The following is a 25,453-nucleotide window of genomic DNA, read 5'->3' as shown; positions in this document are numbered from 1 at the left end:
ATGCCCACCCAGTGGCAAATGCTCCACACAGTGAACATTTAATTGTGTGGCCCTAAGCTTCACCTCCACTCACTATAGGTCCTCTCGGGACGGGCATTTGATTGGAGCCCAATTGTTCAGAAGACACATCAGTATATACCAGAAACATAACATGAATGCTGGCTTCCACCCTGTCTGGGTGGCTGGAGGTATGTTAGTTTCTGGGTCTATCAAAAGTTCCTGATAGAACTTTTGTGGCACCCGAGACTAGGAAAGAGTGTGTGTACTTCCTTTCGCTTGTCAGATCCATGACACTGTTAAACTGCTGACTAGTTAAAAGATGAAGCTATTCAAATCCCCGTGGATGGCCAGCTGAGTGAACTCTGGCCAGACTTCCCTGAACCTTTTAAGTTGCTGGAGGAAATGACACTTTGAAGTCTCAGTTGCTACTGCCTGATGACTCTGAAATGCCCCACCTCTACCCACTGCCTGGTCCATCCCCAGGACTTCCCCACCATTCAGCAACCACAGAGGTTTATGCTGGAGGCTTCAAGACCCTATTTGGCACTCTCACTAGATCCCATTCAGATCTATGAGAGTTAGGTTTGTCCCAGTCATTAAATATTGCAAGAATGGTCCCTGCTCTTAAAATGTGAACAGGGGTGGGGCATATGTGTGTGTTGGGGGAGAGAAAGCACATGCTCAAGTGGCTTAGAAACAGCCAGCCACCTTGGGGAAAATGGCTTAAGATTCTAACAGTACTGTTCTTTTATCACTTTCATTATGATTATCAAATAGTATCTAAAGTATCTCCCCCGCACTCCGAGTCCCAGAATAGAATGGCAGAGAAACTGAATAGATATAATTTATACCTTTTAATGTTATATACCTATGATGTATAAAAAGGTAGACCATCTGCAAAAACTGGCATTGGGCGTGAGGAGATAGACATTTGTATCATCACAGCAAGTGTGTTTGGGGCAAGGACAGTCACAACAAAGACCGCTGTTCGCTTCTGGGAACACTACCCGGCATTCTGGTATCTATGTACTAAATTGACCAAACAGTGAAAATCTTCAACTGTAAGAACAGGGAGAAGTAGGAATAGAAAAAGACTTATTTAGTTATCCTTTGCCTATAGAATTATAAAACGCATTTCCATGTTAAAATATAACTATGAAAATAATAGAAAAATACATGTTTACTTTAAGGGGCTTAAGATATACTTCATAGTAGAGTGGATTTTTGGAGATCTATAAAAACATAATCATAAGTGAATAATTTTGCTCTCCGTGACTCCTCATAACTGAACTAAAGTCTGTATTTCCTTGCTTGATATAAGAAAGTTCTTTTCAATCTCTGCTGTTTTTTCTTGTTCCTTCTCCTTGTCAAAGCTTCCCAATTCCTTTGAACTTCAAGAGCACCTGGAACCTACTGTCCTGTTTCTGCTTTGCTGTCTCTCCAACATGTCCCTAATGGAAAGTCTCTTTCCTTTCTTGTGACTTAGATAAATCCCATTCCTGAATACTCTCTCAGCAGAAGCAAGCAATAACTATGAACTTAGAGTTATAACCATGGCAGGAGTTGTTCCTTGTGGCTTTTTGTTTTTTAAACACATAATAATTATATATATTAAAGGGATTTGGTGTGATATTATCATATATGCATACAGCATGCCTTGATCATGTCCAACCACCTCCTTCTCCCCTCATCCCCAGCCAGTTCTTTGTTTGTTTGTTTGTTTGTTTGTTTGTTTTTTGTTTTTGGTACCAGGTATTGAACCCAGGGGTACTTAACCACTGAGTCATAGCCCCAGCCCTTTTTTGATTTTTATTTTGAGACAGGGTCTCACTAAGTTGCTTAGAGCCTCACTAAGTTCCTGAGGCTGGTTTTGAACTCTTGATCCTCCTGCCTCAGCCTCCTGAGCTACTGGAACTACATTCGTGTGCCGCCCTGCCTGGCATTCCCAGCCAGTTCTACATTCAGGTAGACTTTTTATTTTTCACAGGTGAGAGAACATGCATTACTTTGTCATTCTGTGTCTGCCTTATTTCACTTAATGTCCTCCAGTTCCATCTGCTTTACTGCAAATGATAGAATTTCATTTTTCTTCATAGCTGAATACATAAACCATCTTTATCCATTCTCTGTTGATGGGCACTAGGCTGATTCCCCTATCTTAGCTATTATGAATAGTGGGATAATGAACACAGATCTGCAAAAATCTTTTGGGCATGCTGATTTCATTTCCCTTGCATATATACCCAAGAGTGGAATAGCTAGATCATATGGTAGCATCTTTCTGATCAGAAAAAAGTGAACAACTGTCTACAATCCATCTTGCCAGTTTTATAGATATGACTCTATGCCATTAACGTAGGAGTTCTTTATATGGAGCTGAGAGTCAGTCCACCTGGGATAGCAGGCCCAGCCATCCAGTGGAGTCTGCATGTCCCAGGAATATCTGTTAGCAGCTCTGCCACTCCCCCGTATGTGCTTTAGTCGCCCTTATTCTGCCTTGCCCCATCCCATTGCTATTCCTTGTCTTTGCCTAGGCCTCTACCCGCTCCTGGAATTGCTCAATTCAGTACTTCAGTTAATTTCAATCCAACTCATATAATTAGGTAGGAGGATGTCCATGAAAGCACTTTGTAACAGGTAAGGTGTTTTACAAATATAAGTCATTACCAAGCACTAATTATGTACTGTTCTTTGTCGGGGTATAGGTGGGAATCGCAAGTGCAAAAAAAAAAAAAAAAAAAAAAAGATTAAAAGCCTTGGCCTTGACATTCAGGAACCTGGTGTTCAATAGAGGAGATGGAAGATGTTTAAGGAAAATAGGAAGACAGGAGCAAGAATTACAGACCAGGATCATGAAAGTGATCCTCCAAGCATCCTTTGAAGGAGGTCGCCTTTGAAAGGAGCCAGAATCAGACCCTTCTCACTCAGGGCTTCATTGAACATCAGAGAAGTGGATCCCTTCCAAACAGAAAGGAACCCATCACATCAATGCTAACTTTAAGAGAGACCAATGAGAACCCTGATCCTCTTGCCATATCCTCAATCCTCCACAATGTTAAATTTGAGAATGAAATGTCCAAGTTGCATCTCTGTTTTGAGAGATGTCAAGTTACACATGAGGTCCTTGAATAAATATGTGCCTGTGCACATAAAGGTGACAAGTCCCCTTCAGTCTGGTGGAGGACTGAATCTAAAGGTTTCTTTGGTACGCAGAGGGGGAGTTGGAGGGGGCATTCTTTTCCAACAGAAGGTGCAAACACTCTGTTAAATGAAAGGTGCATTTAGAAGGAATGTGGTTCCCATACATCACCTGTGATTAGCTTTGGGGCAACTTTCATGGACAGGAAGGCTTCCATTCAGGAGCAGACAATTCCCCTGATTACTGTGGGTCTTAGGTCATCCCCTGACAATGGGAACAATGCCTCTCATACCTGTGGAGGAAACTCCATCAACCAACTCAGGTGTGCAATGAAGCATTAGAAGATTCATTGAAGGTGCTGTTTACTCTTGTTGCGGTTTTTGTTTTTTCTTTCTTGGTTGGGGGTGGATAACATGATGTCTTTTACTAGAACCTACCTTTGGGAGATTTTTGTTTTTCTGTTTGGGGCTTTTACCAGTTCTGTATTCAAAGACCAACACAAAACCCTTATTTACTTTCTGTCCTGGAAAATGTCAGCTCTGTGTTGAGCACTTCCTAGAATACCCTCCCCTCCCCCCACCCCAGCCAGCCTCTTCAGGTTGGCTACAGCAGGGTGTTTACCCCTGACAGGGCGCCAAGGTTGAGATGTCAACCTTTCTCCAGCCTGAACACCTAACACCTAAAGCCACACTCTTATTCTAAGAGGTCACTGTGCTCTCCTAGATGTATCTAAATAATTTCCTCCTTAACTTTGTGTTTCAAAAATTGCAGAAAACCAAATCTCTTGCCTATTTGAGATAATTACATCAGCTGTGATTTTCCTAAAGCAGGAATCTGTATTAAAACACAAGAGAAAGAGGAAATTTCAGTATAGGAATTAAAGGGGGGGAAAAAAAGAAAAGGGGTGAATGAGCTGAAAATTGCTACAAAACTTTCGCCTTTCCAAAAAGGCTAATCAGATTCTCACATTATATAGAATTTTCTAATCACACCTACTATTTTCTCCTCTTGGATACTGACCCCAAATCACTACTTCTTTGATGAAGTTCAAAAACTATTTCTTGAGTGACTGAAAATGGAAGTGGGGAGGGGGTAATACACTCTAATTTGTACTCAAGGCAAAACTAGACACCATGATATCTGAAAGAACTAGCTAATGAAAGAAATCTCCCAGAAGATGTAAAAGAGAGGGACTAAGAAATGGGCGATTTTCAGATTCCTCTTCTAGATAGATCTACAATGTGTTTAGCTAGCTAGTCTTGCTAAAATTAGATCAAGACGGATAGAGCCTATGAGACAGAAAGTAGGATCAGACAGTACACACAGTGCATTTGGGAGCCAAAGACCTTAAGAAGGAAGGTTCATCATCACTCTCAGGTGAGCTGGGGGTGGGGGTGGGGACGACACGGCAAAGCCTTCTGGCATCCACCCACATAGAAAATTTTGTACTTCTTACCCTGGAAATACTAACTTAGAGGAAGGGAACAGACCCCTGGGGACTTCCATTTTAATGCCTTTCTAAAAGGGAAATGCCCAGAAGTACATCCAAAAAGGAAAGTACTGGCAAATGGACTTGTGCAGAAATGCCAGCAAAATCAGGGCACCAGATGTGCCGGTGCAAGCTGGACTTACCCGGGAGCCCGGGAATGGCTCTCTCACCACCCACAGCACATCTGCCCTGGCCCACAGCTTATTGAAAGATGGCACTGCTGCACACAGCTCTGCTCCACACAGCCCTGCTCCACAAGCACAGACTCTCTGCCGCTCCTCTGGAGTCAATCTTAGCTACGACACTTAAGATCCTCTTTGATCCCAAACATATGAACTGGTGCTGGGAACTAAGCACTAGGCCCACTTGGACATCCAGGCTATTCTGAGGCTAAATCCCTTCACCACAGGATACATCTCCAACTTTCACTTTCTCAAGTCTCATGAAATAGGGGCAGTTGGATGGGTAGCCTTGGAGGACTGCTAACAAACTTCCCCCATATGTAATATCACCCTTATTCTTTCCCTTCAAAGAGAATTTATGAAAGAGTTTTCATAAAGTCATATGGAACATATTGAATTCCATATCCATTCATTTCCTTTTGCAATCACCACCACATTTACCTCAGGTTGATACCACTAGGCATGCTCTTAGGACACCCTGCTGATTTAATGATATGTTTTCTTGCCCATACGTACCAAGTTTAAGGTAAGCTGGAGAGACTGGTAAAAGGATCACAAAATATGTATGTCTTCCCCAGTTCTAGTGGTTGGGACTAAAGTCATTTAAATGTTTACCTACAGATGGAGATGAACAACTTTTGTCATTTTAGTCCATAATGATTCCAAAAAAGCATTGTTCTAAAATAAAAGGCACAGAAGAACTACAAAGAAAATATATTTCCTGGAGAGGATTTAGGTAAGAATGTTTAAACTCTCAGCTTCAAGGGCAACTTTGCCTGTCTGCTAGCTATCACAGAATTTTTCTGAACACAACCATCTCATCTGAAACATGAAGAGGGTGAACTAACAAATGTCTATAGCTCTTTCCACAATTAAAAGTCCATGATGAGTTTTCTTTACATAAATATTCTATTATCCACAGCTGACCTTTCCTGACTGCCCACTGCAGCCAGGACCTAACCCAGAGGGACTCCTTGTCTTCTGAGAACTGAAAGCTGCTGGGTTCCAAAGTCACATTTGAATGTCTCTTTTATTTTTTAATTGCCTCCTCCTCCTTCTCCCTGTTAGTACAGATCATCCAGAGTTTACTCTGTAGTTGATTCAGCCAAAAATCACCTGGCAGTTGTACATCCTATCCTGGGTGGCGTGCCACACACATAATAATAGGACATGACAGCATGAAGGAACTTTGAAACCATCAAGATGAGTGGCCTCCAGAGTCTCCAGAGGATATATAAGACGAGCCATTAGCATGGATGGGAGGAGGGGGAGGAGATGGACCATTTGTTTTTATTTATTTTATCATATCCCTTTTAAACTTCTATTTTAGGAGTCTATTTCACAATGCACATATTAGAACATTACAGATATATATTATTTATAAATTAGTATACATCTATCAAAGTGTGCGTGCTAAATTTTACTGTTGTTACTTATAGGAGGGTATGATCCAAAAGAAAAATATTCAAATACGAATCATCTACAACCTGTTACTTAGTCCCATCTACTACCTGTTTTTGTAAATAGTGTTATTAGGGCATAGTTACACCCATTCATTTTCATAGTGTCTTAAGTCTCTTTTCACTTAAGTGGCAGAGTTCAATAGTTGTGTCGCAGACTTGTACGGCCCACAAATCCTAAAAATATTTACTCCCTGGCCCTGTATAGAAAAACTTCATTGACAGTTGATCTAGACTAACCCCATTTTTGTGATGAAAGAATTGAAGCCCAGAGATGTTGAGTAATTGGCAAAGCAAAACTACAGCCATGGTTGTTCTTCAAAGCATCCTTCAGTCAATGCTTTGTGTACAACACCACATCGTCATCCTCATACCAGGGTTCTTTTAAGTCTCTTGACATTCAGACTAAAAGTGATTACTAGACTAAAATTCCACTTCACCTGCAAAGGGCTGTTCCTATCTGAACTCATCTCTCAGCTTCCCAGGGCTCCCCCACTCCCCACCCCCCAGCTGACGTGCATCAACTTCCCTAGAGCCACAGTGGGTGGCCTGCCCCTGCCAAGAGATGTTGTCACACTCCTCATCTGCTATTCAGCCCAGAGGATCATCTGTTGTTTTTCCTCCCTTTTCTTTACACACTCTAATTAATACACTATATTTCTTGAAACACCTGGAGATGCAGCACTGATAACGTGGTTATTTATTTGGGATATCCCACAGAGGATAATATTGGTACGAGCATGAAATCACTCAGGACCCTCCAACTGTGAAGTCAGCAAGGAATCACACGCTGCCCAACCAATGTCCACTTCTTCAACCAATGTCCACTTCTTCAACCCCGGAAACTTATAGAGTCATTGAGACAAGCAGTCCTTGTCATAGGAACCCCTTTTCGCGAAGGAAATTAGTCTGGGTCTGTGTTTCATGCTGGAACTACTTACAGCAGTGGTTCTCTAAGGGTGCTCCCACACTCCTAGCATCAGCATGACCTGGGAACTTAGAAATGCAAATTCTCAGGCCTGATCCCCCAATTATTGAATCAGAAACTCTGAAGGTAGGCCACAGAAATCTGTTTTGACAAGTACCCTTGTTGATTCTGATGCTTGATAAAGTTTGTAAAGCACAGATTTAAGGAATTTGGCATCCAACTAAAGACCAGGAGCCAAGAGGAAAGGACCTCCTCTCCAGCCACCACTGCCTCCCAACATTCATGGCTCCTTTATATTTGCAAAACTCCAGGAAGAGACTCTATTTCCCATCCTTCAGTGAAGCAATAAATATAAGTGCAAGCTTTGGAAACCGAATGGAAAAAGAAATTCCAACTTTCCAAGTGACCGTAGGACCTGACCTCAACTATGGTCGCTTGGTATCACTGACTCACTATATTTTGTTTTTTCTTGGTGGGGAGGGTACCAGGGATTGAACTCAGGAGCACAAGACCACTGAGCCACATCGCCAGCCCTGTTTGGTATTTTATTTAAAGACAGGGTCTCACAGAGTTGCTTAGCCCCTTGATTCTGCTGAGGCTGACTTTGAACTTGTGATTCTCTTGCCTCAGCCTCTCGAGCTGTTGCGATTACAGGTATGTGCCACCATGTGTGGCTATATTTTATTTAATGCTTATCATAGTCTTTATAAATACAAAACTCTATGTAAAAAAAAATAGATCTATCTCAGTGACACTTAATCAATACTATAGAGTTTATAGACTAATGAAGGAGATAAATTGCCAGCTTAAAAAGTCACAAGCAAATGAATATTATGACAATCTTAAGTGCTTTGAAAGAAAAGAACAAGTTGCTCTTGGGATGTATCATGGAGAAATTTGACCTATATGGGAGAGTTGGGGTTGCTTCCCTGGGGAACTGACATTTGAGTTAATCTGCCTGTAGCACAACATTTTTTTTAAATGGAAGAAAGCATTGTCCATTCAAAAGGAAAAGTACGTGTGAAAGTCCAATAGCAGAAGGAGAATGATATTTTGAAGAACTGAAAGCAGACCAGTGGGCCGGAGCTCAGAGGGTGAATGCAGCATGAGAGGAGGTAAGGGAAGCAAGATGAATCCACACTGAAGATTGTGTGAATTGTTGTAACAGTGGGATCACCCCGGTGCTGTGCGGAGAACTGGAAGGAAACTAGAATGGAGTGAACACTGTAGTTTTCCAGGTAATGAAGGTAGTAAGAGCAGGGAGAGGTAAAAAGAATTAGATACATTTTGGAAAATAGGAAATAGCAATATAGAAGTGTTGGTGACATGGAATGTGAACCAGAGGAAGTGGTCAAGGATGATCCCTTAGTTTCTGGTGTAGAAAAATCAGTTACTGCTCATAGAGAAAATACTGAAAGAAGAACAGGTAGCAGATTGGGGTAAGTATGGGAAGTCTGTGAGGTCTGTTTTGTATTGCTATAACAAAATACTCAATGGTGGGTAATGTATAAAGAAAAGAGGTTTATTTGACTCATGATTCTGATGACTGGGGGATCCAAACAGCATGGCACCAGCATCCTAACACAGGTTTCTCTTACTCTGTCTCAGCATGGTGAATAAAACAAAAAGACAATCTGCTAAATGCAGAAGGGGCCCACATGCAAGCAAGAGACTGGGTAGGCAGCAGGCTCACTCTTTTTTATAACAACTCACTCTTATGGAAACTTGGCTCGAAAACCATGCCACAGGAGAAAAACATCAAGCAATATCAAGTGCAATTCATCTTCAACCTCCTTAGGTTGAGTCCAAGGCTTAACACAACACTGGGCACCTGTAGAGAATGGAAACCCTGTAAAATAACACAGAGACTGCTTTCCGTTTACAAATTTCTTGCCGATAACAGTTCCTAAAACCTCCCACCTGGTCTGCTAAACTTCATGTCAAATCTCATCTATCTCCCAAGGATTGACACAGTGAGGTGTAATGACCTGGCCAGATAAAGCAAGTCGAATAGGTCTTGAGGACAGAGGTCATCTGCCAAAACAGCACCTATATCTTATTCTTGTTTGTGTTCCCCACCAATATAAACCAAAGTTAGAATAGAGCATTCTGGAATATACCCATTATTGACTGTGAGGTGATATGAAGGAGCAGAAAATACATATAAAAAGTAACTGAGTTGTATACTTAGAATTTGAATACCTTTCTCTATATGTGTTATACTTCACCAAAAATAAAATATTCATAAACATAAATATTGTTTGATTTAAAAATGTTTACCCTTAGTTGCCTGACCTGAGCTTCCACAAATTGTGGAAGCTAATAACTTCATTTTAACTTTAATTTGCATAACTCTTTTGGCAAGAGTGAGGAGTAGTAGGAGTGGTTGACCCTCAAGGCCTGAACGTGTAACTCCCCTCTTCTGGACGAGGCACTTCAGACATGTCAATTGCATTTATTTAATCATCACAGAAATCCAATGTGGTGGTTATTGTCATGCTCATTTCACAGATGAGAAACTGAGATTCAAACAGGTTCAATAACTTACCATATGTATCTGAACCCAAAGCCAGTGATCTTCTCAGTTAAACCAAACAAGTAATTAAGAACATGCCCAGAGAGAAATATAACCAAGTGTCAAACTCCATCCATGTCCAAAGTCGAGACACAAGAAAGATGTGTCAAAGAGGAAGGCAGAAAAAGGGAAAGTACCCAGACTGTTAAAATAGAGTTTGCACATGTGTAGGAAGTTTGTTAAAGATTGTTATGTATATAATATGTTTGAAAAAGTAAATTGCACAGTGGAGGCTGGGGATAGCTCAGTGGTCAAGTGCTTGCATAGGGTGTATGAGGCTTGGGTTTAATCCCCAGTGCTTGGAGGAAAAAAAAAAAAAAAAAAAAGTAAATCACCTGGAAAGAAGGCACAAAGAGAGAATTTTAACTATTAAAGAAGAAGACAAATTGATATAACTTTTGGCCACTTTTGAACCTGAAAAGTACAGCCAAAAAGAAACAAAACAAATTTTCTCCAACAGTTTTATTAAATTATTATATAATTATTTTTAAATGAGTGCATCATATCATTGGGTTTTTGCTCACTTTTTCTAAATGTGTTTCTTTGGGTCTGATCACTTACCAAACTCTCATTGGTTCACATAGTTGATTATCTTTCATATTTTAGGTAGATAATCATATAATCCACGAATAAGAAAATTCTACCTCTTTCCAGTCTTTATGAATCTTGTCTATGTATCTTGACTAGTTCAATGTTGAATACTATAGTGATAAGAAGTGTCCTGGGGGCTGGGGAGATAGCTCAGTTGGTAGAGTGCTTGCCTTGTAAGCCCAAGGCCTTGGGTTCAATCCCCAGTACCGCAAAAAAAAAAAAAAAAAAAAAAAGTCCTGATCTTTAAAGAGAATACTTCTAATTTTATATTTGTATTCTCTTTTCCTACATTTCAAGTTTTCATGTCTCTTCTTTCTTTGCTTTCACTGTATACATCTCCTTTGCAGGAGAATATTGAAATAGTCAGCTAAGTCAACTAAGTTCTGATTCTTTTCTTTCAGGCATAGGAAAAGAAGGATAGAAGGGCCAGGGGCTTACAGCACCTGAATCCAGAATCCCCAGCCATGGTAAGGGGAAGGCGAATGCCAGCCCACACCCATCAATGTCCAAGTGGAAGAGGCAGGTACTCAACTGGGGGTGGTGAGGTCAGGGTGGGAGCCCAGGGGACTTCTTGAGTATTAAGGAACCAGTACCAGCTCCCTTCTTCAGATGCACAATCTGGGCACTGATTTGTCCTTTTATTACCAAGTGCAGAGGCCAATAGCATCTTCCTATGGATTAGAGTTTGTCATCTCTTTGAGTTAGTGGACCATAAAAGATCTGACACAAAAGAGATGTTCCTATATTATGAAACTTGCCTTTTGGAATTAAGATCAACTGCTTTCAACCTTTTTTTTTTCAACCTTTTTTTTTAGGTTATTGATACTAAATAGCTTTTCTGCCCCACAGCATCAACACTAATAGTCTACAACATGATTTGAAAAATCAGTAGCATCTCCTCAGTGAAGCAGGAGGTTTTTCACCACCTCTGACTTCTTCTTACCTCGCATCCCTTAAATCTTGCTTTTAGCAGAACATGGAGGCTGACAGGAGGGCTTCAGCCCATGGAAGAATCACGGTCTCATGGGATATTGAAAGATTAAAGAATAGAAAGGATCTCTTGCAAATCTTAGCAGTTGATACTAATTAATTCACTTTAAATATTCAGAACATTTATGTATACATGAGGCAATTGGCTTAGGTACAATGAAATTTCTAAATAAATATATTTAGGAAATTATTTTTTAATTCAGTTGAGATTCCTGGAATATGTACAGGGACTGTACCATCCAGGAAGCCGTAGATGTAACTGAACAAACAGAATCTGATTTCCAATTCCCCTGGGTTCCCCTAAGAACGTCGCACCACTGATGAATCAGGAATCAGATACACATCTTCCAATTTCTTGGTTAAGTCTCCTTTCTGTCAGCCTGCACTGCGTTGGTATGTTGATCCCATTCAGGGACAATGTGCGTTAGAAGGCAGTATCCCCACCCTGCATTCCCAGCTCCTCTAGTCCTCCGTCCTGCCTCCCCTGCAAAGACCAGAGAAAGAAATCAGAGGTGGAACTTGGTGTAGAGGCCAGTTTTTGACGTCTGAGATTGAGAAAGGGAGAAAAGGGGAAGAAAAAAATCAAGCTATGCTTCTGAGACTAAGAACACAAGAATAATAAAAGGAACAAACAAAGCATTTTATACAGAAGAAACTTCGATGGAAAGCAGTGATATCCGCTTCTTTGAATTACTTGGTGGATACTGAGACATGATTGCTTCAGAAGCCCGTGGCGAAGTGCAGATTCGCACGTACCGGGGATTCCTGGAGAGTCATTTTTTAAGACAAGGTTTGGCCCCTGATAGCTTCTAACAGCATTTTCTTTCTGAGTCATGACTTTGCTTTTATAGAAAGAGTCACAGTCAAAATATTTTAAAAGATCACCATTTAAAGAACAAAACTTCCTTTTGTCCATGCTATTTCTTCATCTTATGGAACATTAAAAGGCTAAAGATTTAGCAAGATGAATTTTTCTCCCTTTAGTTTTTTATTGAATTAAAACATGCACACAGAAAAGTGCACATTTCATAATGTACAGACTGAAGAATTTTTGCAAAATAAATACATTCTCTTGTACTTAGTGCCCAGGTTAAGGAACAGGATGTTATCAGCCCCCCTTTTGCTACCTTCCATTAAATAACCCAAAGGCAGTCATCCTTTGACCTCTACCAGCATTATCTGATTTTACCCCTCAAAAAATTGCATCAGACTGTATGTACTATTTTTTTCTGAATTGTTTCTCACAAGGAGGTTTGTGAGATGAATTCATATTTTTGTGTGTAGTTGTAGGTCATTCATTTTAATGCTGTATTATTATGTACATATGTCACATTTTAATTTGGAAATTATATTGTTTGTGAGCCTTTGTTTTGTTTATAGTTTGGGCTTTTACAAATAATGCTTCTAGTACATGCCATTTTATCTCAGTCTTTAAAATTAAGTAGTGAAAAGGGGAGTATTATATTTGAATCCAATCATTGGATATTTAAAATAGCAGACATTGAATGGCATATTTAGTATCATGATAAAAATATGCTTCCAAAATGACGCTTTAAAAACTATAATCCTAAAATGATAAAATAAGATTTCTAATGAAAATGAAAATATTAGCATTTACTTTTAAAATAACAAGTGTTTATACCAAAGTAACTTTTGTGTTTATCCTTTGACCAATCTCTCCCCATCTACTGGGCCCCTCGCCAGCCTCTGGGATCTGCTATTCTACTCTCTTGCTTCTTGGAGTTTAACTTCTTTAGATTACAAACATAAGGAGATTATGCAGAAGCTAATGGCACCAGACTTTTCTCTTTTTAACCTCATATACTTATCATTTATTTCTACTTCAAAATAGAATTGCCATGCAATCCAGCAATCCCACTATTGGGTATATATCCAGAGGAAATGAAATCAGAATGTCAAAGAGACATCTGTACTTCTGTATTCATTGCAGCACAATAGCCAAGAAAACCTGAGTGTCCATCAACAGGGAAGTAAATAAACCAAATGTGGTATATCTACACAATGGAATACCATTCAGCCTCAAAAAAGAAGGAAACCCTGTCAGTTGTGACAAGCTGGATGAACATGGAAGACATTATAGTAAGTGAATAGGCATAGAAAGACAAAAACTGCATGATGTCCTTATATTTGGCATCTAAAAAAAGTTGAACTCATAGAAACAGAGAGTAGAATGGGGGTTCAGGGGCTGGAGATTGGAGAGATATTGATCAGAGAAATTTAAAAAAAAATCAGTTAGAAAGGAGGAATACTTTTGAGGGATCCATTGTACAACATGGTACTACAGTTAGCAAGTCTTTGTATACTTGTTGTTTTCACAAGAAGTTGAATTTTTATGTGATTCTTAAACATGCATATTAAAGCCAATGAGTGGTACTGAGCTCTTCATGAATTTAAAGTTCCATCATCAGAAGTAAATTTTTGTTTATAAATCCCCTTACATCTGCTCCCTAAGATACTCATTTACTCCCATTAGGAGCAAACACTCAAACCACAACCAAGAATGATATTTAGAAGCTTTTTTATTTTTATTTTTTAGTTTATTTATTTATTTATTGGCTGTACTGAGGATTAGACCCAGGACAGTCTACCACTAAGTTACATCCCAAGCCCTTTGTAATTTCTTACTTTGAGACAGAGTCTCAGAGTCTCGCCAAGTTTCCTAGGCTAGCCTATAACTCGTGATCCTCCTGCCTCAGTTTTCCAAGTCACTGGGATAGCAGGGGTGCACCACATGCCTGGATGATATTTAAAAGATTTAATAGCCCGAGTTAGAGAGTTGATCCAAGAAATGTGTTTCTGTCTCTGAGTTCAGGTCCTTAACTTCCTAATTCACAATATCAGGAGTCAGAGAATCAGGACTCACAGCCCGGATGCAGCCCATGGTCTGTTTTGCACACACCTCAAAGTATACATAGCTTCACAGTTTTCTTTCCCCTGTCCCCATGTTACTGGGGATTGAACCCAGTGGTGCTTTACCACTGAACTATACACCAGCCCTTATGATTTTTAATTTTGAAACAGGGTCTTGCTAAGTTGCCCATGCTGGCCTTGAACTTAGGATTCTCCTGCCTCGGCCTCCAGAGTCACTGGGATTACAGGTATTGCCACTGTGCCCAGTAGCTTCACATTTTTAAATATTGAGAAAAATCAGGAGAATATGTTTGTAGCCTAAATTTGTGAAATGAATTATATAAAGTTCAAATGGCAGTGGCCTTGAAGTTTTATTGGAACATAGCCACACACATACATCTGCTCATTGTCTGTAGGCAACAACAAACTTGAGTAGATCTGACAGAGCACACATGATCTGCAAAGCCTAATGTATTTACTCTTTGGCCTTTTCAGAAACAGTTCGCCAGCTTCTTGCCCTCTATGAAGTCTGGCCGTCACCATCCTTCAATTTGAAAACTACATATTTTACGAGTACTCAGTATAATTTAAATGCAGTATTGTTAAAAAGGGCAAAAGCAACCATTTGTACTGGATTCTATGGGACCATTCTGGTTGCAAATGCTCTGCCGTGTTGCCCACTTGTAATAGTCTCTGTTTAAGTAACACCAACATGTTAAGTATCTACAGATTCCCTCCTGCATCTAGAAGAGACAAAGATTGTTGATCAGAGCACAGGTGCCCAGATTTGGCGCTGAGGAACATGCTTACTAAATGGTGCTCCTTCCTAGATTTAGCCTGAAGTTAATAGTCTGAGAGAAATGAGCAACCAGAAAGATGACCCAGAAGCACAAATGTAGAAACACTCTCACAGAAACTCAGCCAATGACATCTTTCCTTTTAGATTAGTAAAGACAATTTAGTCTGCTCCATTAAGAATTTCTTATGCCATGTGGAAAATATCACCATGTATGTCCAAAGGTTTTTCACCTAAATTTTCTTCTCGAGGAGTTGCCGTATCTATTGTTATTAAAATATCTACTTGTAAGCAGTTTTTAAATCATTTCAGGTTTATTGAGAGGGGGCTGGAGAATGAGAACCTGCTAAAAAGATGTAGATGTAAATGGCAGACACGATGACAAGAAGTCTCATTTGATCTGAATAGAGACCTAAATGTTTTGCAAAACGGAACTGACATTTCCAAAACAGCACCATGAAATGTTTAGAAGTAGATAATATAAACCACTCTCATCCCCCCTGGTGTGTTTCTCAGAAGGGGCAGCTGGCCAAATAAGGGAGTTTATTATCAGATTATGTTTTAAAGGTGGTAAATCCATTCATTTTTCCCAGATATTGAAAATAACAATAGGAAATGGTCAAGTGGGGAAGGATATTGCTTAGACTTCAAGAGGTAATAGTGCATTACTATCTCAGAATTCTCTAACTCATCAGTCACAAAGTATAATCTGAGCATGCTCCGTTCACTATGCAAGGTTCATGTGATACATGACAAATAAAAAATAGGTGTCAGCTCCCAAGGAGCTTGCACGCTTGTTTGTGAGACTAGGTAAAACTTCACAAGAACAAGCATTTCCAAATGAAACTATTATGGGAAACCTGAGGGGAAAAAAAAAATCACATACTAAAATTATGTAGGAGTTCAAGGGAACCCTAATGTACTTTTCCTTGAAAGTTCTCAGTTGCTTTTGCTAATGAGGCAAACCATTCTGCTCCATAAATTATTGCTCCTATTAGTTAGAGAATGAAACAAAAATTATTGTATCTTTTCTTCATCTGTAGATGAAGTAATTAAAATGAGACAAATTCTACACCTAAAGCAGTGATCAGCCCTAACTCCAAGCAATAGGAAAACTGCATCCAGGAAGACTGAGCACAGGAAAGAGTCAGGTGTCTATGGTGTAGAGAAGAACAGGATGAACAAAAGAAATTCCTAAGAAACTGAGAATATCCAGGACAGGAAACTAACAGATCTTCTCTGAACACAGACCCACAGAATTGACCCAAGACTCTAACAGAGTGTTCTGACAACCACATTTCTTGTGACCAAGAGGAAAGTTTAAGGAATATGGAACAGAGTGATAAAAGAATTATGTGATTGGCTCACTTATGGAAATACTGGTGTCCTTCCACTGTAACTATGCTCTCTATATAATAACCAAGGACTCATCCAGGTCAGTTCTTGGTCTCTCACCTGATTTTCTCCGTTGTCAAGAGCGTCCACCTCAGTGAAAGCTTCCCCAGGAAAAATCCAAAGAACAACTCTGAAAAGATGGCAGGATTTGGGCCCATTAGGCTCTTCTCACTCAGGAGAACATGGCACCTGACGATTCCACACTGTCTCCACCTTCTTTCACCAACCTAGGTCACCAAAGGTAAACACACAGGCAAGCTCCTCTCTTGCATGCATATTACAGACTTAACTTTCACCACTAGATAGGGGAGTGATTTCTCAATGTGCCATTGGTCCTTTGGCAATCTGTTTAAAGATGTGTTTCTGGGCCTGCGTGTAACTTAAGAGTTCATGCACCTAAAAATCCTTTCTGTTTTATGAAGCTAATTGCTTCTGTAGTGATTTCTACACCCTTAGGTGCCATTGCAGTCTATTTTCTGGAAATGTGAGCACTCATTCAAACGAACTTCAGAGCTATAATTTATGGAACACACTGAGTCACTGATCTCAGTTGGCTGCCTTTGTCTTGGCATACTTCCTCCTTTTCTAAAGGGATTTTCTTTGAAGAAAAAAAAATCACTTTTAGATTACTTGTTGCAGAACTTTTTTGAAAGGGAGTTTTCTTGGAAAATTATGTGAATCCAATGGTGAAGTTCTCAAACAGCAAAAAATTCTCTTTAGTACATGCTATGAACATCTACAAAGGACCTACAGGAAATTATCTGTGTGGATATGGCTTTTAGGACACTTTAATAAAAATAAATGAATAAAATTATCTTTTAATAAAATTGATTTTGGGATCTGCCACTACTTAATTCTAGCCATTGGACCTCTCTGGGTCTCAGTATTCTACTATCACGAAATAAAATACCATGATTTTATTTTATCATGCTGAAAAAAACATAAAATGAAAAATGTCTTTGATACTAAAATTAAATATAAGATGTTTTCTAAAAATCCCAGTTTACAAACCTATGTCCTGGGAGGTAAATACAAATATTAAAAGAATTTACATAGAAGGGTTCCTTTTCGTAGTGAATTCACACAGGAGCTCTCAAAATGTGATGCACTCACAAAAAACTTATGAATGTAGTCACTCTGTTTAAGTAGTCCTTAAACTACTTAAATAGTACTCCTTTAATATATTTTGGTCAATATATTAAAACTTATCAGAGACATTGATGTTCTGGGTATTTCATAAACATTTTCAAACTTAATCATCAGTAACCTGGAATTTAGAGATAAGAAAACCAAGGGTCAGCTGGGTAACTACTGCTTAAGGTCACACAGGGAGTGAGCTAGCATCAAGATCTGGACCATATCCCATTGTGTCTGATGTAAGCATTTATGCTTTTTGTGCTTTGTATAGCTTGATTCCAATAAGTCCTGGCTTTGTCACAAAAAAAAGATTTGGTCAACTATATCCACGCCTTGGAAATAGATTTTTGGTTTAAGTTCCTTTTTCTTCCATATGCTCCCCAACTCCTTTCGATTTTAATTTTTTTTTTTTTCTCTTCTGTGGTTAGGTTTGATTTTAAACAGACTTCTTAGGAAAAGTGTGTTCTTGTAAAACTGGAGGGTCAAAGAGCTTCCTAACTGGAATAGGCAGGTCATATGTAAGGGTGAGGAGTTCTTAAGGAGGGGAAATAGTCCACTTCACTGAGGCTTCATACATACATTTGTGAGTTAGGATATATCTTCATACTTTATCCTCTTTTATTTTTCCATAAAAGAAATAATAAAAGAATTTTACCTGCATTCTATCTCACTTACTAGACACAAGAATATTGCTAGGAGAATTCATTTAATTTTATGAAGAAAATTAATCTAAATTGTTACTTCCCCGTTCCAAGTCTATAAGCAAACTGAGACCTGCTGAATATCAGCCTTCTGTATCAGTATTTGTCCTGCAGGCAGAACATCTGCCAATAAAGGAGCAAATGGTGCTCAATGCCAAAGCATTGGGAAGACCTTTCCCCCCGTCATTCCATCTTTTCTTTCTAACCTGCTGCTCATAGAATCATGGGACATTTTGAGAGCTTTCTATCATAGACTTCATTTTCACAGGGGAGAAATTGGCAGGATATGATCTATTTGGATAGGATTTATTTAAAACTGATTTTTCCCCCTATGGAATATTCTGGCTTTCTGATTGAGCAATGTCATGGAAATTCCAAAAGTAGATATGTTAGCGCCTTTCTATAAAAAAATATTTTTTAGTTGTCAATGGGTCTTTATTTTACTTACTTATATGTGGTGCCGAGAATCGAAACCAATGAGTTGCACATACCAGGAAAGCATCTACCACTGAGCTACCCCAGCCCTGTTAGTGCCTTTTTGTTCCATAGCTTTTCTAGTACATTGATAGTTGTTGCTTTCCATTTCTGGAAGATGAGGACGGCTGTACCATTTCTTTCATCAGTGAATTGCCTCAGATGGATTGTTCATACTATGACAGGCCATCTTGACTGCAAAGTCTCCTCAAGCCCCAGAATTCTCTGCTTAAGCAACTTACTTCCTTGACATAAACAGGATCTTCTTCACCTGGCCCAGCAGGAGTTAGAAGAAAAGACTTCAGAATTTATCTTTCTCTGCTGTGGAAAAAGCATAAACCCAGAAGTTTGAAATGGGTACCATTTTGTAAAGCAAGGATGTGGCATTACTCCAAAATTCACAATACCTTAGGAACCAGGTGTCCTGTCAAAAATAACAGCTTTCATTTCTGTAACTCTTAGCGTCAACAAAGCTCATTTACATACATTATCTCATTTGATTCTAACAATAATTCTATGAGGTAGGTAGGACAGAAACTATTATTGCTATTGTTCATAAAAGTAAACCCGTATTCAAATAAACTATTATTATAATTAAAACAATAGCGGACTGGGGGTGCTGTAGCTCAGTGGTAGAGCATTTGCCTAGCATGCGCAAGGCCGTGGGTTCCATCGCCATAAAGAAATAAATAGCTAAGATAAATAAATTTTAAAATAAAATAAAAGGTCAGCAGCCAGCATCATCTAGGTTGTTAAAGCACAATGTGTTTAAAAATGCGTTACCTCAGGTATACAGTAAAGAAGCCAGACAACCACTATCCTGCTATTTCAGATGAAGGCGCAGATGGATAAGGGTAACTTTTATTAGGATTTCTCCTAACAAACCTTTCTACAAAGCTTTGTGTAGAATACCTCCCTCAGTGACTGTCCCTCCTGGAGGACCTGCTGGGGCCCGTTCTGCTTGCTGGCTCTAACCCCACCCCTTCCCTCCCACTCACTTCCAAACCCACCAGTGAACCTCAACACAGCTGTGGAGAACAAGTCAATTTGATATATTTTTATTGATCATTTGAATAAAGGTAATAAAAATAACATTACTGAAATTTTGGAAAATAGAAAAAGAAAAAACCACCAAGAAGTCCTGTGACCTCAACTTCTGTTAGTATCAGGCCAAGTTTCCTCTAGCTTTTTCATCTGCTTTTCTCCTATCTGTACTTGGAAGGTAGAATTGTTTACATGTCAATTTTGCATTTTCAGTTACATTGTGTCCTAATCTTTCCACCTTGTCACACTTCGGCCATGAACTAGCAAGTGGATAACATATAAATTACCTTTACCCTATTATTGGGCACTTACGCTATTTCTACTTTTTGAGGTGTGTAGCTTTCCCCATAGTTTGGATTGCTCCCTAGGAGAGATTCCCAAGAGTGGGATTATAAAATCACATAGTATTGACATTTTTCTGGCTCTTGATAGTGCCAAAATGCTTTCCTAGGATTTGTCCTTATTTAAACTGCTACCAGCAAAGTGTAAGAGATCTGTTTTATTAGGACAAACGTAGAGTTTTAATTTTTGCTATTTTGTTGCTCATTACTTTGTTATTTTCATTTGTTTGTTGCTGGTTACACTTGAACTTTTTTTTTTCATATATTCTTTTGTGAATGATGCATTCATGATAATTAGACTTCACTAGTACAGTTTCATTGAAAATCTTAAACTATTATTAATTTCCAGAACATGAAAGAAAAGTATAATTAAGGGGAAATGACTTCTAAGGCCATATTTAAATGATTTGGAAGTTCTTCTCCCTGGTGCCTCTCTCACATGATGTGTCAGAGGTCGATGCATATGATATGCAGAAAGAGCAGTTAAAATCACATCAACGTCCATAAGTGATCCTAAACTAACACATGTTCCCTGCCTTTACACTTGACTGCTATTCTCATTAATTAGCACAAAAAGGGTAAAGGTGCTATAGCATAGGATCAAACCCAGACCCTACATACCAACTGAGTTTACTTATTTTGGGTAAATCAAATAAATGTGCTGAGCCTGAATCTTCATTTATAAAAGGCAATAATCCTAACACCTATGTGGAGTTGCTGGGGAGATGAAATTTGTAATATGAAAGGAGAAATTATCAACTTTAACTTAGTTTTGAAACACAATCTAAAGAGCTAAGAATCCCTAGCTTATAGAAGTGACAACAGGCATAACCTTCTCGTTTTCTAAACACTAAGACACATAGCTCAGACATACAAGGAATAGAACATTTCTCTTTTACATTTGAAGTTCACCATTATTAAGAGACTTGATGAGATCTTCCACCCCTTAATGTCACAAGTCATCTGAGACTGCAGGCACTGGAGAGCTGTGGTTTCAAATCGTTAAGCGTTTCTTCTCCATTCTAGACTCCCATGGGAGCAGAAACTGTTGCATCGACTGTTGAATCTCCAAGTTCTATTGCAATGGGTGACAGAGTATGCAGTCAATAAATGCACTTTGACTGAATGCAGAAACTACTTTCATTGGAGTAACCAGAAGTTATTGACCCCTGCCTCAAGAAATGGATTGACTGAAGGAACTTAGTTTGCTGAAGACACCTGTTTCAGAAGAAATGGGAGACATAACTTACTAGTGTGCCAAAAAAAAAAAAAAAAAAAAAGTAAACAACTTAAATACCAAATATATATAGTCTACTTAACAATAGTGGTGAAGGGCCTCACTATCGTGGGGCCTCCAAAATATAAATGCAAAGAAAAATGAGCATGTGTTTGAAAGCATGTCACTGTGCCTTCCTGATAGTCTTCAAGAAGCAAATCTATTGAACTTTATGAGAGCAGCCAAAGATTTTTGTTTCAAAGAAGGGGACCTGATAAAACAGAAATCTAAGAACCAAAGTCAGTGACAGGACCTAGTCCACTGACATGTTCAAACGTTTTTTAAAAAGCTATTATTTTGTGCACATGTCAAAGGATGGGGAAAGGGGTGTAATGAATTACAGAATAACTGGTGTTTATGCCTGAGACGTCCCTGGCTATTCTGTACCTCCTGGAAATTGTTTATGTGCACAAGTCCTGTGATCATGGGGCTATGATTAGCGGATGCTGACAGTGTGACAGAGGAGGAAGGCATGAATCACCACTGTTCCATACAGGAGAAAGCTGAGCAGGATCAACCCTGCCTTAGAAATGGACTTCTTTTTCCACATCTTAAGTTCTGATGAGTTGGTACCACAGGACAGGGTGAGGAATCAGGCGGAGGGCTGATGAGGGATGAATTTCACCATTTGGAAATTCCACTTCTGAAAACTCATTTGTGAAATTACAACTTCTTAATTTGTAAATAGCGGCTGATAATACTCCTACATTTTTCCATCATTTTCAAATTATTGAGCTTCCCAAGTGGCCAGCACAGCATTTCTAAAATGGCCCCAGCAGTAGGAACACACTCATTTCACTTCTACCTGAACTTCCTCTGCATCAAGAATCAAAGAAAATAAAAATGGATGGCTTTCCCAAGTTTCTGGGGAATTATCTAGATGGTTGAGTCTTTATAAATATGTCCCAGCATTAGAGGTATGCTGTTATCATCTGTAAATAGGATTTTAAAAGATCTTTCCTAAACACAAGTAGAGATGTCAGTCCTTTGGAAGACCTACCCAGTATTGACTGGTTGAACGCTTGACCTGTCCTCAGCTACAGGATAGAATATAAATCTCAATGGAAGCAATCAACTAGAGAAAAAAGGAATGTGCAAACTGTCTAAATCAGTTATAAAATACCAGTTTGTTTCAAGTAGTGGCATTATTTGATCGAGGAAGACTTTATTATAACCTTCATTTTGTTGTGTCTGCCTCTTTGAGTAAGATATAACCTTTCCATATCTTACTGTCCATTCAAGAAAAGTTCTTGAACAAAGAACTTTTGTCATATGACTTACTGTCATAGAACTCAGAGGCAGCCTCCTTTCCTCCTCCTGTGGGTTCTCTCCTGTCTGAGTCTGAGAAGCTGACCTTATTAATTAATGGATAATGGGTCAGGGAAAACCAGTTTAACACAGGTAACCAAGAAGAAAATGTCCTCAGAATGACATGAGGTGAGATATTTGAAGAGAGTTGATGTCATCTTCTGATGTCTTTCCAGTGATTTCGTTACAAGAAATCTGTTCCATGATCACTCACATAGAAGCAGAAAAAAACCCTGGGGTTAGACAAGGCCTTTATCCACAGCTGAAACTGATGAGGCCTCCTGGCAAGACCCCAAAGCCAAAAGACTTTGTTTCCTGTCTTCTCAAAGTCCTGACCTCCAGTATTTAAGGAACCAGTAACATTTTTTCATTTCTTGAGTTATTTTTCTCATGCAACCCATGGCAGCTGTTTGCCAGCTCAGCATTCAGACTAATTTGTTACAGAAAATGGGGTAAATGCATGTTTACAGAGGACTAAAGAACAGTTGAGGCCTAAATGCATGTTACACACAACCACACAAGGTGCACAATATTTTCATCAACTTCATGTGTTGTAAAATTAGAACTTGGGGATTCAGAACAATTTCTAGATGTGTCTCAGTTTCTCACATTGTTGCTTTCCCTTGGTTTGTTTTAGTTGATTTTAGAAAATTGGATGATGAAATATTCTGATCATGATTTATCTTTTTTAAAAGGAATTCTCTGAGAAGAAATACAGTTTCTGTATTAGCCACCTATAAGTATGCTTAAAAATATTTTATCTTCTGTATTTATAGTAACCGCAGGATTTATATGTAGCTCAGCCATCTTGTATACATAAACTTTTGCCCAAATATGGGGCATGGACTGCAGGGCAAGACCCAGAAGAATACATATATTCCATTCATTTCTTCAGACACTGAAGTTTTTCAAGGGTCCAGGATCATATATACCATGCTACTATCTGCCCCCACTTTAAAAAAAAAAAAAAGTAGTAATATTCAAGTACAAGAGGAGAAAAATGATTATTTGATTGTCCCATCTGTAGCTAACCTCCACTGAAAGTCACATAACTTTATTTCTTTAAAATAAGTTTCCAGGAACTCTCAAAAGAAAGAACCAAAAAGCTTCCCAAGACATAGCCAGCACATTGTTCCCTTGTCCTTCTGAGGGCTTTGTAGCACTAGTTGGTGGGGAGAAAGGTATTGAATTGTGGCAACATTTTCTCAAGTTTAAAACTTCCTCATATATATCCAATCTTGGCCAAATGTAACTTCCTGTTTCTAAGGGAAAAAATGGAACAGTATAGTAAAAAGGACCTTACAGTAAAAAAAGTCTTCTTTGATATCAAAGAGTGCTCACACAACCACATTGTGATGGGTTAAGTGTAAATGAATCAAAAACTTATGTCTTATATTTCTCTTAAAACACATGGATTTTAAAAAGAAATGAATAAAAAAAAATGTCCCCAATACAATACATTTGGTATATTGTTTGCCAATGTTTGAAAGAAAATAATTCAATACACGCAGCACACAAAAAAGAGATTTGTCCAAGCTTGATCTAAGAGCATGGGTATGTATCTCAGCTGTTCCCAACCAGGATATTTATCTTCAGGGACCTATCTCCTATGACCAGAACCAATTTAAGCACAAAAAAAATCACACACTTTTATTCAACTTAAAATAGTAAACAGTTCCTAATTGCTTAACATATTCTTTACGGAATAAAAGCTGACAGTCACAACCACACTGGACAATATAAAACATAATACATTATTCTCTATCCTTAAAAACCCATCTGTTCTTTCTTCCAATAAATATTTATTGACCATCTACTATATACCAGGCACTATTCTTGGCTCAGGGGATTCAATGTTAAATGTGACAGATGAGTCTCCACATTTATGAAATGTATCATAACCAAAAAACTTTCCTGTCATGTTAATGTTGGAAAGCAATTTTTTAGCTATTGTCAAAAACTTGGATTTAGACATCTGGATGACTAACTTTGTGAACCTCCTGAACATCTGGGGAAGAGGGAGGAATAAAATGTCCCAGGGGACCCCCAAAGTGGAGACTATGTTAGGCAGGCCTCAAACTTACTTGAGTTAGGTTCTTAGCAAGATAACATGTAAAAAATGATGTCAGTTGATTTGATTTTCAGAAAGCAGCTAACATTATAAAATAAAGTCATAGTTCTTCTTTAAGTATCTCATTTTAATCAGCCAGAAGTGATTTAAGTATACCCAACAGAGCATAGATTTTTAAGCAAATACAAATCAATTCAACAAGACAAGATTTCAGAGAGTATTTTATGTAGTTACAGTTCAATAAGGTGCCATGAAGAATGGGAGGAGAGATCACAGACCTCAGGAACAGCTCCAGGTACTGAAACTTACGCCCAGCCCTTAGATACCCTGTTCCACATGTGTACCTTGTAACCAGCAGGACATTCAGGCATATCTCCAACTTCTGAACACTGTCCACAAATTCCATCTGAAAACACGTGCCCCAACCTAATGAGGTGCTATTCCAAGCTGACTGTCATCTCCCTCCCTGAATAACTTTCCTGATGTCTTCAAAACCCACCCAATAAGTACCTCCCTCCTTCCCTTTCAACTTATCTCAGTCCCTATGCATTTTCCTCCAATTCGATACTGTGTCTACTCCAACATCTGGGTCATACTAGGTAAGACATTGTCTTTCCGTGAATGGATGAACTCTAGAAAAATTCATCACCCAAATATTCTGGAATTTCAGAGACTAATGCTTCCA

Source organism: Sciurus carolinensis, chromosome 7, assembly GCF_902686445.1.
Source record: "Sciurus carolinensis chromosome 7, mSciCar1.2, whole genome shotgun sequence".
In the NCBI taxonomy this organism is placed as follows: Eukaryota; Metazoa; Chordata; class Mammalia; order Rodentia; family Sciuridae; genus Sciurus; species Sciurus carolinensis.
This window is presented reverse-complemented; position numbering follows the sequence as displayed.